The sequence below is a fragment of the Rhinichthys klamathensis genome, unplaced genomic scaffold, assembly GCF_029890125.1.
Source record: "Rhinichthys klamathensis goyatoka isolate OS25496 unplaced genomic scaffold, OSU_Roscu_1.1 h1tg000176l_1, whole genome shotgun sequence".
Classification (NCBI taxonomy): domain Eukaryota; kingdom Metazoa; phylum Chordata; class Actinopteri; order Cypriniformes; family Leuciscidae; genus Rhinichthys; species Rhinichthys klamathensis.
Window position 1 is genome coordinate 6,438,915 of NW_026606705.1, and position 12,054 is coordinate 6,450,968.

At 44.0% G+C, this 12,054-nt stretch overlaps 9 non-coding genes across 9 annotated transcripts; 4 read left to right on the plus strand and 5 right to left on the minus strand.

Moving 5' to 3' along the window:
- The first annotated feature begins 179 nt into the window (after positions 1-179).
- On the plus strand, positions 180-253 carry trnam-cau (transfer RNA methionine (anticodon CAU)). Its single transcript has one exon. It is a non-coding gene; the product is annotated as a tRNA-Met (tRNA).
- A 2,875-nt stretch (positions 254-3,128) lies between these two features.
- trnal-cag (transfer RNA leucine (anticodon CAG)) lies at positions 3,129-3,211 on the minus strand. The gene has a single exon. It is a non-coding gene; the product is annotated as a tRNA-Leu (tRNA).
- A 958-nt stretch (positions 3,212-4,169) lies between these two features.
- Positions 4,170-4,252, minus strand: trnal-cag (transfer RNA leucine (anticodon CAG)). The gene has a single exon. It is a non-coding gene; the product is annotated as a tRNA-Leu (tRNA).
- Positions 4,253-5,398: 1,146 nt separating this feature from the next.
- trnam-cau (transfer RNA methionine (anticodon CAU)) lies at positions 5,399-5,472 on the plus strand. Its single transcript has one exon. It is a non-coding gene; the product is annotated as a tRNA-Met (tRNA).
- Positions 5,473-6,439: 967 nt separating this feature from the next.
- trnam-cau (transfer RNA methionine (anticodon CAU)) lies at positions 6,440-6,513 on the plus strand. The gene has a single exon. It is a non-coding gene; the product is annotated as a tRNA-Met (tRNA).
- A 1,833-nt stretch (positions 6,514-8,346) lies between these two features.
- On the minus strand, positions 8,347-8,429 carry trnal-cag (transfer RNA leucine (anticodon CAG)). The gene has a single exon. It is a non-coding gene; the product is annotated as a tRNA-Leu (tRNA).
- Positions 8,430-9,387: 958 nt separating this feature from the next.
- trnal-cag (transfer RNA leucine (anticodon CAG)) lies at positions 9,388-9,470 on the minus strand. Its single transcript has one exon. It is a non-coding gene; the product is annotated as a tRNA-Leu (tRNA).
- A 2,000-nt stretch (positions 9,471-11,470) lies between these two features.
- On the minus strand, positions 11,471-11,553 carry trnal-cag (transfer RNA leucine (anticodon CAG)). Its single transcript has one exon. It is a non-coding gene; the product is annotated as a tRNA-Leu (tRNA).
- A 95-nt stretch (positions 11,554-11,648) lies between these two features.
- On the plus strand, positions 11,649-11,722 carry trnam-cau (transfer RNA methionine (anticodon CAU)). Its single transcript has one exon. It is a non-coding gene; the product is annotated as a tRNA-Met (tRNA).
- Positions 11,723-12,054: the final 332 nt, after the last annotated feature.

The window sequence follows — 12,054 nt, forward strand, 5'->3', positions numbered from 1 at the left end:
TTGTCAGAAGTGGGATTCGAACCTACGCCTCCAGGGGAGACTGCGACCTGAACGCAGCGCCTTAGACCGCTCGGCCATCCTGACGTGATGGCTGAGGGTGAGCAGTACTTTTGGAGCTGCACCGAATGGCAGATGATCTGGAAGCTAGTGCTGCACCGCTCACCCTAGCCACAGCACATGCCTCGTTGGCGCAGTTAGGCAGCGCGTCAGTCTCATAATCTGAAGGTCGTGAGTTCGAGCCTCACATGGGGCAGAGTGGTGCTTTTTGATACACGGGAGAGTGTAAATGAAAGATCTGCTTTCTGCATTCCCTTTTTTTGCGTTTGTCCAGTCCTACATATGCAATGTAATTGAGGTCCAGTGTTTTTGTAGGACTAATGTTGAACAAATGCAGTAATAGTATTACTCTCATATTCATGTAATATGCGTCAGTGTTGTTACAATGTTTTGTTGAGGCTAATATAATTCTTTCGTTCCAATGACATGTCTTGTCAATGCTAATGTAATGTTTTGCATGACATTCCTTGAATCTTATGCCATGACACTCCACCCCATGCCCCCAAAACCCATGACATTCAATTCCAAGAAATTTCCAAGAATCCTTGCCATGAAACTCTACTGCATCCCCAAAACTTCAGACCATGACATCACAGTCAGACTCCAAGAATCACATCGCATACTCCCCCTAAAAAGAAAAAAAAAGAAGACATGAACAGCCTTTCATAAACAAGTTCTTCTTCCGGTAAACATCAGAACGTGGTATTCTTTGAAATTCTGTTGGATCCCATTCTATAAACATGTCCAATTTCATGAAATGTCACGACTTGAAATTCCAAGAAAACTGCACGAAAATGCCACCGAATCCCATACATCGCACTAAAGTGTTACTTTAAAGTCCATGTAATGCAGGTCAGTGTTACTGTAATGTTTGGTTAACTCTAGCATGAACTGAAATGCAGTGCTTTGTCAACATGAATGCATTTCTGGGTAAACTTGCCAGAGGGTTAAAGACTCTAGCTTGAGCCCGCAGCCAAAGGTTAGGTTTGTCAGAAGTGGGATTCGAACCCACGCCTCCAGGGGAGACTTCGACCTGAACGCAGCGCCTTAGACCGCTCGGCCATCCTGACGTGATGGCTGAGGGTGAGCAGTACTTTTGGAGCTGCACCGAATGGCAGATGATCTGGAAGCTAGTGCTGCACCGCTCACCCTAGCCACAGCACATGCCTCGTTGGCGCAGTTAGGCAGCGCGTCAGTCTCATAATCTGAAGGTTGTGAGTTCGAGCCTCACATGGGGCAGAGTGGTGCTTTTTGATACACGGGAGAGTGTAAATGAAAGATCTGCTTTCTGCATTCCCTTTTGTGCGTTTGTCCAGTCCTACATATGCAATGTAATTGAGGTCCAGTGTTTTTGTAGGACTAATGTTGAACAAATGCAGTAATAGTATTACTCTCATATTCATGTAATATGCGTCAGTGTTGTTACAATGTTTTGGTGAGGCTAATATAATTCTTTCGTTCCAATGACATGTCTTGTCAATGCTAATGCAATGTTTTGCATGACATTCATTGAATCTTATGCCATGACACTCCACCCCATGCCCCCAAAACCCATGACATTCAATTCCAAGAAATTTCCAAGAATCCTTGCCATGAAACTCTACTGCATCCCCAAAACTTCAGACCATGACATCACAGTCAGACTCCAAGAATCACATCGCATACTCCCCCTAAAAAGAAAAAAAAAGAAGACATGAACAGCCTTTCATAAACAAGTTCTTCTTCCGGTAAACATCAGAACGTGGTATTCTTTGAAATTCTGTTGGATCCCATTCTATAAACATGTCCAATTTCATGAAATGTCACGACTTGAAATTCCAAGAAAACTGCACGAAAATGCCACCGAATCCCATACATCGCACTAAAGTGTTACTTTAAAGTCCATGTAATGCAGGTCAGTGTTACTGTAATGTTTGGTTAACTCTAGCATGAACTGAAATGCAGTGCTTTGTCAACATGAATGCATTTCTGGGTAAACTTGCCAGAGGGTTAAAGACTCTAGCTTGAGCCCGCAGCCAAAGGTTAGGTTTGTCAGAAGTGGGATTCGAACCCACGCCTCCAGGGGAGACTTCGACCTGAACGCAGCGCCTTAGACCGCTCGGCCATCCTGACGTGATGGCTGAGGGTGAGCAGTACTTTTGGAGCTGCACCGAATGGCAGATGATCTGGAAGCTAGTGCTGCACCGCTCACCCTAGCCACAGCACATGCCTCGTTGGCGCAGTTAGGCAGCGCGTCAGTCTCATAATCTGAAGGTTGTGAGTTCGAGCCTCACATGGGGCAGAGTGGTGCTTTTTGATACACGGGAGAGTGTAAATGAAAGATCTGCTTTCTGCATTCCCTTTTGTGCGTTTGTCCAGTCCTACATATGCAATGTAATTGAGGTCCAGTGTTTTTGTAGGACTAATGTTGAACAAATGCAGTAATAGTATTACTCTCATATTCATGTAATATGCGTCAGTGTTGTTACAATGTTTTGGTGAGGCTAATATAATTCTTTCGTTCCAATGACATGTCTTGTCAATGCTAATGCAATGTTTTGCATGACATTCATTGAATCTTATGCCATGACACTCCACCCCATGCCCCCAAAACCCATGACATTCAATTCCAAGAAATTTCCAAGAATCCTTGCCATGAAACTCTACTGCATCCCCAAAACTTCAGACCATGACATCACAGTCAGACTCCAAGAATCACATCGCATACTCCCCCTAAAAAGAAAAAAAAAGAAGACATGAACAGCCTTTCATAAACAAGTTCTTCTTCCGGTAAACATCAGAACGTGGTATTCTTTGAAATTCTGTTGGATCCCATTCTATAAACATGTCCAATTTCATGAAATGTCACGACTTGAAATTCCAAGAAAACTGCACGAAAATGCCACCGAATCCCATACATCGCACTAAAGTGTTACTTTAAAGTCCATGTAATGCAGGTCAGTGTTACTGTAATGTTTGGTTAACTCTAGCATGAACTGAAATGCAGTGCTTTGTCAACATGAATGCATTTCTGGGTAAACTTGCCAGAGGGTTAAAGACTCTAGCTTGAGCCCGCAGCCAAAGGTTAGGTTTGTCAGAAGTGGGATTCGAACCCACGCCTCCAGGGGAGACTGCGACCTGAACGCAGCGCCTTAGACCGCTCGGCCATCCTGACGTGATGGCTGAGGGTGAGCAGTACTTTTGCAGCTGCACCGAATGGCAGATGATCTGGAAGCTAGTGCTGCACCGCTCACCCTAGCCACAGCACATGCCTCGTTGGCGCAGTTAGGCAGCGCGTCAGTCTCATAATCTGAAGGTCGTGAGTATGAGCCTCACACGGGGCAGAGTGGTGCTTTTTGATACACGGGAGAGTGTAAAAGAAAGAGCTGCTTTCTGCATTCCCTTTTGTGCGTTTGTCCAGTCCTTCATATGCAATGTAATTGAGGTCCAGTGTTTTTGTAGGACTAATGTTGAACAAATGCAGTAATAGTATTACTCTCATATTCATGTAATATGCGTCAGTGTTGTTACAATGTTTTGTTGAGGCTAATATAATTCTTTCGTTCCAATGACATGTCTTGTCAATGCTAATGCAATGTTTTGCATGACATTCCTTGAATCTTATGCCATGACACTCCACCCCATGCCCCCAAAACCCATGACATTCAATTCCAAGAAATTTCCAAGAATCCTTGCCATGAAACTCTACTGCATCCCCAAAACTTCAGACCATGACATCACAGTCAGACTCCAAGAATCACATGGCATACTCCCCCTAAAAAGAAAAAAAAAGAAGACATGAACAGCCTTTCATAAACAAGTTCTTCTTCCGGTAAACATCAGAACGTGGTATTCTTTGAAATTCTGTTGGATCCCATTCTATAAACATGTCCAATTTCATGAAATGTCACGACTTGAAATTCCAAGAAACTGCACGAAAATGCCACCGAATCCCATACATTGCACTAAAGTGTTACTTTAAAGTCCATGTAATGCAGGTCAGTGTTACTGTAATGTTTGGTTAACTCTAGCATGAACTGAAATGCAGTGCTTTGTCAACATGAATGCATTTCTGGGTAAACTTGCCAGAGGGTTAAAGACTCTAGCTTGAGCCCGCAGCCAAAGGTTAGGTTTGTCAGAAGTGGGATTCGAACCCACGCCTCCAGGGGAGACTGCGACCTGAACGCAGCGCCTTAGACCGCTCGGCCATCCTGACGTGATGGCTGAGGGTGAGCAGTACTTTTGGAGCTGCACCGAATGGCAGATGATCTGGAAGCTAGTGCTGCACCGCTCACCCTAGCCACAGCACATGCCTCGTTGGCGCAGTTAGGCAGCGCGTCAGTCTCATAATCTGAAGGTCGTGGGTTCGAGCCTCACATGGGGTAGAGTGGTGCTTTTTGATACACGGGAGAGTGTAAATGAAAGATCTGCTTTCTGCATTCCCTTTTGTGCGTTTGTCCAGTCCTACATATGCAATGTAATTGAGGTCCAGTGTTTTTGTAGGACTAATGTTGAACAAATGCAGTAATAGTATTACTCTCATATTCATGTAATATGCGTCAGTGTTGTTACAATGTTTTGTTGAGGCTAATATAATTCTTTCGTTCCAATGACATGTCTTGTCAATGCTAATGTAATGTTTTGCATGACATTCCTTGAATCTTATGCCATGACACTCCACCCCATGCCCCCAAAACCCATGACATTCAATTCCAAGAAATTTCCAAGAATCCTTGCCATGAAACTCTACTGCATCCCCAAAACTTCAGACCATGACATCACAGTCAGACTCCAAGAATCACATCGCATACTCCCCCTAAAAAGAAAAAAAAAGAAGACATGAACAGCCTTTCATAAACAAGTTCTTCTTCCGGTAAACATCAGAACGTGGTATTCTTTGAAATTCTGTTGGATCCCATTCTATAAACATGTCCAATTTCATGAAATGTCACGACTTGAAATTCCAAGAAAACTGCACGAAAATGCCACCGAATCCCATACATCGCACTAAAGTGTTACTTTAAAGTCCATGTAATGCAGGTCAGTGTTACTGTAATGTTTGGTTAACTCTAGCATGAACTGAAATGCAGTGCTTTGTCAACATGAATGCATTTCTGGGTAAACTTGCCAGAGGGTTAAAGACTCTAGCTTGAGCCCGCAGCCAAAGGTTAGGTTTGTCAGAAGTGGGATTCGAACCCACGCCTCCAGGGGAGACTGCGACCTCTGCGACCTGAACGCAGCGCCTTAGACCGCTCGGCCATCCTGACGTGATGGCTGAGGGTGAGCAGTACTTTTGCAGCTGCACCGAATGGCAGATGATCTGGAAGCTAGTGCTGCACCGCTCACCCTAGCCACAGCACATGCCTCGTTGGCGCAGTTAGGCAGCGCGTCAGTCTCATAATCTGAAGGTCGTGAGTTCGAGCCTCACACGGGGCAGAGTGGTGCTTTTTGATACACGGGAGAGTGTAAAAGAAAGAGCTGCTTTCTGCATTCCCTTTTGTGCGTTTGTCCAGTCCTTCATATGCAATGTAATTGAGGTCCAGTGTTTTTGTAGGACTAATGTTGAACAAATGCAGTAATAGTATTACTCTCATATTCATGTAATATGCGTCAGTGTTGTTACAATGTTTTGTTGAGGCTAATATAATTCTTTCGTTCCAATGACATGTCTTGTCAATGCTAATGCAATGTTTTGCATGACATTCCTTGAATCTTATGCCATGACACTCCACCCCATGCCCCCAAAACCCATGACATTCAATTCCAAGAAATTTCCAAGAATCCTTGCCATGAAACTCTACTGCATCCCCAAAACTTCAGACCATGACATCACAGTCAGACTCCAAGAATCACATCGCATACTCCCCCTAAAAAGAAAAAAAAAGAAGACATGAACAGCCTTTCATAAACAAGTTCTTCTTCCGGTAAACATCAGAACGTGGTATTCTTTGAAATTCTGTTGGATCCCATTCTATAAACATGTCCAATTTCATGAAATGTCACGACTTGAAATTCCAAGAAACTGCACGAAAATGCCACCGAATCCCATACATTGCACTAAAGTGTTACTTTAAAGTCCATGTAATGCAGGTCAGTGTTACTGTAATGTTTGGTTAACTCTAGCATGAACTGAAATGCAGTGCTTTGTCAACATTAATGCATTTCTGGGTAAACTTGCCAGAGGGTTAAAGACTCTAGCTTGAGCCCGCAGCCAAAGGTTAGGTTTGTCAGAAGTGGGATTCGAACCTACGCCTCCAGGGGAGACTGCGACCTGAACGCAGCGCCTTAGACCGCTCGGCCATCCTGACGTGATGGCTGAGGGTGAGCAGTACTTTTGGAGCTGCACCGAATGGCAGATGATCTGGAAGCTAGTGCTGCACCGCTCACCCTAGCCACAGCACATGCCTCGTTGGCGCAGTTAGGCAGCGCGTCAGTCTCATAATCTGAAGGTCGTGAGTTCGAGCCTCACATGGGGCAGAGTGGTGCTTTTTGATACACGGGAGAGTGTAAATGAAAGATCTGCTTTCTGCATTCCCTTTTTTTGCGTTTGTCCAGTCCTACATATGCAATGTAATTGAGGTCCAGTGTTTTTGTAGGACTAATGTTGAACAAATGCAGTAATAGTATTACTCTCATATTCATGTAATATGCGTCAGTGTTGTTACAATGTTTTGTTGAGGCTAATATAATTCTTTCGTTCCAATGACATGTCTTGTCAATGCTAATGTAATGTTTTGCATGACATTCCTTGAATCTTATGCCATGACACTCCACCCCATGCCCCCAAAACCCATGACATTCAATTCCAAGAAATTTCCAAGAATCCTTGCCATGAAACTCTACTGCATCCCCAAAACTTCAGACCATGACATCACAGTCAGACTCCAAGAATCACATCGCATACTCCCCCTAAAAAGAAAAAAAAAGAAGACATGAACAGCCTTTCATAAACAAGTTCTTCTTCCGGTAAACATCAGAACGTGGTATTCTTTGAAATTCTGTTGGATCCCATTCTATAAACATGTCCAATTTCATGAAATGTCACGACTTGAAATTCCAAGAAAACTGCACGAAAATGCCACCGAATCCCATACATCGCACTAAAGTGTTACTTTAAAGTCCATGTAATGCAGGTCAGTGTTACTGTAATGTTTGGTTAACTCTAGCATGAACTGAAATGCAGTGCTTTGTCAACATGAATGCATTTCTGGGTAAACTTGCCAGAGGGTTAAAGACTCTAGCTTGAGCCCGCAGCCAAAGGTTAGGTTTGTCAGAAGTGGGATTCGAACCCACGCCTCCAGGGGAGACTTCGACCTGAACGCAGCGCCTTAGACCGCTCGGCCATCCTGACGTGATGGCTGAGGGTGAGCAGTACTTTTGGAGCTGCACCGAATGGCAGATGATCTGGAAGCTAGTGCTGCACCGCTCACCCTAGCCACAGCACATGCCTCGTTGGCGCAGTTAGGCAGCGCGTCAGTCTCATAATCTGAAGGTTGTGAGTTCGAGCCTCACATGGGGCAGAGTGGTGCTTTTTGATACACGGGAGAGTGTAAATGAAAGATCTGCTTTCTGCATTCCCTTTTGTGCGTTTGTCCAGTCCTACATATGCAATGTAATTGAGGTCCAGTGTTTTTGTAGGACTAATGTTGAACAAATGCAGTAATAGTATTACTCTCATATTCATGTAATATGCGTCAGTGTTGTTACAATGTTTTGGTGAGGCTAATATAATTCTTTCGTTCCAATGACATGTCTTGTCAATGCTAATGCAATGTTTTGCATGACATTCATTGAATCTTATGCCATGACACTCCACCCCATGCCCCCAAAACCCATGACATTCAATTCCAAGAAATTTCCAAGAATCCTTGCCATGAAACTCTACTGCATCCCCAAAACTTCAGACCATGACATCACAGTCAGACTCCAAGAATCACATCGCATACTCCCCCTAAAAAGAAAAAAAAAGAAGACATGAACAGCCTTTCATAAACAAGTTCTTCTTCCGGTAAACATCAGAACGTGGTATTCTTTGAAATTCTGTTGGATCCCATTCTATAAACATGTCCAATTTCATGAAATGTCACGACTTGAAATTCCAAGAAAACTGCACGAAAATGCCACCGAATCCCATACATCGCACTAAAGTGTTACTTTAAAGTCCATGTAATGCAGGTCAGTGTTACTGTAATGTTTGGTTAACTCTAGCATGAACTGAAATGCAGTGCTTTGTCAACATGAATGCATTTCTGGGTAAACTTGCCAGAGGGTTAAAGACTCTAGCTTGAGCCCGCAGCCAAAGGTTAGGTTTGTCAGAAGTGGGATTCGAACCCACGCCTCCAGGGGAGACTGCGACCTGAACGCAGCGCCTTAGACCGCTCGGCCATCCTGACGTGATGGCTGAGGGTGAGCAGTACTTTTGCAGCTGCACCGAATGGCAGATGATCTGGAAGCTAGTGCTGCACCGCTCACCCTAGCCACAGCACATGCCTCGTTGGCGCAGTTAGGCAGCGCGTCAGTCTCATAATCTGAAGGTCGTGAGTATGAGCCTCACACGGGGCAGAGTGGTGCTTTTTGATACACGGGAGAGTGTAAAAGAAAGAGCTGCTTTCTGCATTCCCTTTTGTGCGTTTGTCCAGTCCTTCATATGCAATGTAATTGAGGTCCAGTGTTTTTGTAGGACTAATGTTGAACAAATGCAGTAATAGTATTACTCTCATATTCATGTAATATGCGTCAGTGTTGTTACAATGTTTTGTTGAGGCTAATATAATTCTTTCGTTCCAATGACATGTCTTGTCAATGCTAATGCAATGTTTTGCATGACATTCCTTGAATCTTATGCCATGACACTCCACCCCATGCCCCCAAAACCCATGACATTCAATTCCAAGAAATTTCCAAGAATCCTTGCCATGAAACTCTACTGCATCCCCAAAACTTCAGACCATGACATCACAGTCAGACTCCAAGAATCACATGGCATACTCCCCCTAAAAAGAAAAAAAAAGAAGACATGAACAGCCTTTCATAAACAAGTTCTTCTTCCGGTAAACATCAGAACGTGGTATTCTTTGAAATTCTGTTGGATCCCATTCTATAAACATGTCCAATTTCATGAAATGTCACGACTTGAAATTCCAAGAAACTGCACGAAAATGCCACCGAATCCCATACATTGCACTAAAGTGTTACTTTAAAGTCCATGTAATGCAGGTCAGTGTTACTGTAATGTTTGGTTAACTCTAGCATGAACTGAAATGCAGTGCTTTGTCAACATGAATGCATTTCTGGGTAAACTTGCCAGAGGGTTAAAGACTCTAGCTTGAGCCCGCAGCCAAAGGTTAGGTTTGTCAGAAGTGGGATTCGAACCCACGCCTCCAGGGGAGACTGCGACCTGAACGCAGCGCCTTAGACCGCTCGGCCATCCTGACGTGATGGCTGAGGGTGAGCAGTACTTTTGGAGCTGCACCGAATGGCAGATGATCTGGAAGCTAGTGCTGCACCGCTCACCCTAGCCACAGCACATGCCTCGTTGGCGCAGTTAGGCAGCGCGTCAGTCTCATAATCTGAAGGTCGTGGGTTCGAGCCTCACATGGGGTAGAGTGGTGCTTTTTGATACACGGGAGAGTGTAAATGAAAGATCTGCTTTCTGCATTCCCTTTTGTGCGTTTGTCCAGTCCTACATATGCAATGTAATTGAGGTCCAGTGTTTTTGTAGGACTAATGTTGAACAAATGCAGTAATAGTATTACTCTCATATTCATGTAATATGCGTCAGTGTTGTTACAATGTTTTGTTGAGGCTAATATAATTCTTTCGTTCCAATGACATGTCTTGTCAATGCTAATGTAATGTTTTGCATGACATTCCTTGAATCTTATGCCATGACACTCCACCCCATGCCCCCAAAACCCATGACATTCAATTCCAAGAAATTTCCAAGAATCCTTGCCATGAAACTCTACTGCATCCCCAAAACTTCAGACCATGACATCACAGTCAGACTCCAAGAATCACATCGCATACTCCCCCTAAAAAGAAAAAAAAAGAAGACATGAACAGCCTTTCATAAACAAGTTCTTCTTCCGGTAAACATCAGAACGTGGTATTCTTTGAAATTCTGTTGGATCCCATTCTATAAACATGTCCAATTTCATGAAATGTCACGACTTGAAATTCCAAGAAAACTGCACGAAAATGCCACCGAATCCCATACATCGCACTAAAGTGTTACTTTAAAGTCCATGTAATGCAGGTCAGTGTTACTGTAATGTTTGGTTAACTCTAGCATGAACTGAAATGCAGTGCTTTGTCAACATGAATGCATTTCTGGGTAAACTTGCCAGAGGGTTAAAGACTCTAGCTTGAGCCCGCAGCCAAAGGTTAGGTTTGTCAGAAGTGGGATTCGAACCCACGCCTCCAGGGGAGACTTTGACCTGAACGCAGCGCCTTAGACCGCTCGGCCATCCTGACGTGATGGCTGAGGGTGAGCAGTACTTTTGCAGCTGCACCGAATGGCAGATGATCTGGAAGCTAGTGCTGCACCGCTCACCCTAGCCACAGCACATGCCTTGTTGGCGCAGTTAGGCAGCGCGTCAGTCTCATAATCTGAAGGTCGTGAGTTCGAGCCTCACACGGGGCAGAGTGGTGCTTTATGATACACGGGAGAGTGTAAATGAAAGATCTGCTTTCTGCATTCCCTTTTGTGCGTTTGTCCAGTCCTTCATATGCAATGTAATTGAGGTCCAGTGTTTTTGTAGGACTAATGTTGAACAAATGCAGTAATAGTATTACTCTCATATTCATGTAATATGCGTCAGTGTTGTTACAATGTTTTGTTGAGGCTAATATAATTCTTTCGTTCCAATGACATGTCTTGTCAATGCTAATGCAATGTTTTGCATGACATTCCTTGAATCTTATGCCATGACACTCCACCCCATGCCCCCAAAACCCATGACATTCAATTCCAAGAAATTTCCAAGAATCCTTGCCATGAAACTCTACTGCATCCCCAAAACTTCAGACCATGACATCACAGTCAGACTCCAAGAATCACATCGCATACTCCCCCTAAAAAGAAAAAAAAAGAAGACATGAACAGCCTTTCATAAACAAGTTCTTCTTCCGGTAAACATCAGAACGTGGTATTCTTTGAAATTCTGTTGGATCCCATTCTATAAACATGTCCAATTTCATGAAATGTCACGACTTGAAATTCCAAGAAACTGCACGAAAATGCCACCGAATCCCATACATTGCACTAAAGTGTTACTTTAAAGTCCATGTAATGCAGGTCAGTGTTACTGTAATGTTTGGTTAACTCTAGCATGAACTGAAATGCAGTGCTTTGTCAACATGAATGCATTTCTGGGTAAACTTGCCAGAGGGTTAAAGACTCTAGCTTGAGCCCGCAGCCAAAGGTTAGGTTTGTCAGAAGTGGGATTCGAACCCACGCCTCCAGGGGAGACTGCGACCTGAACGCAGCGCCTTAGACCGCTCGGCCATCCTGACGTGATGGCTGAGGGTGAGCAGTACTTTTGCAGCTGCACCGAATGGCAGATGATCTGGAAGCTAGTGCTGCACCGCTCACCCTAGCCACAGCACATGCCTCGTTGGCGCAGTTAGGCAGCGCGTCAGTCTCATAATCTGAAGGTCGTGAGTTCGAGCCTCACACGGGGCAGAGTGGTGCTTTTTGATACACGGGAGAGTGTAAAAGAAAGAGCTGCTTTTTGCATTCCCTTTTGTGCGTTTGTCCAGTCCTTCATATGCAATGTAATTGAGGTCCAGTGTTTTTGTAGGACTAATGTTGAACAAATGCAGTAATAGTATTACTCTCATATTCATGTAATATGCGTCAGTGTTGTTACAATGTTTTGTTGAGGCTAATATAATTCTTTCGTTCCAATGACATGTCTTGTCAATGCTAATGCAATGTTTTGCATGACATTCCTTGAATCTTATGCCATGACACTCCACCCCATGCCCCCAAAACCCATGACATTCAATTCCAAG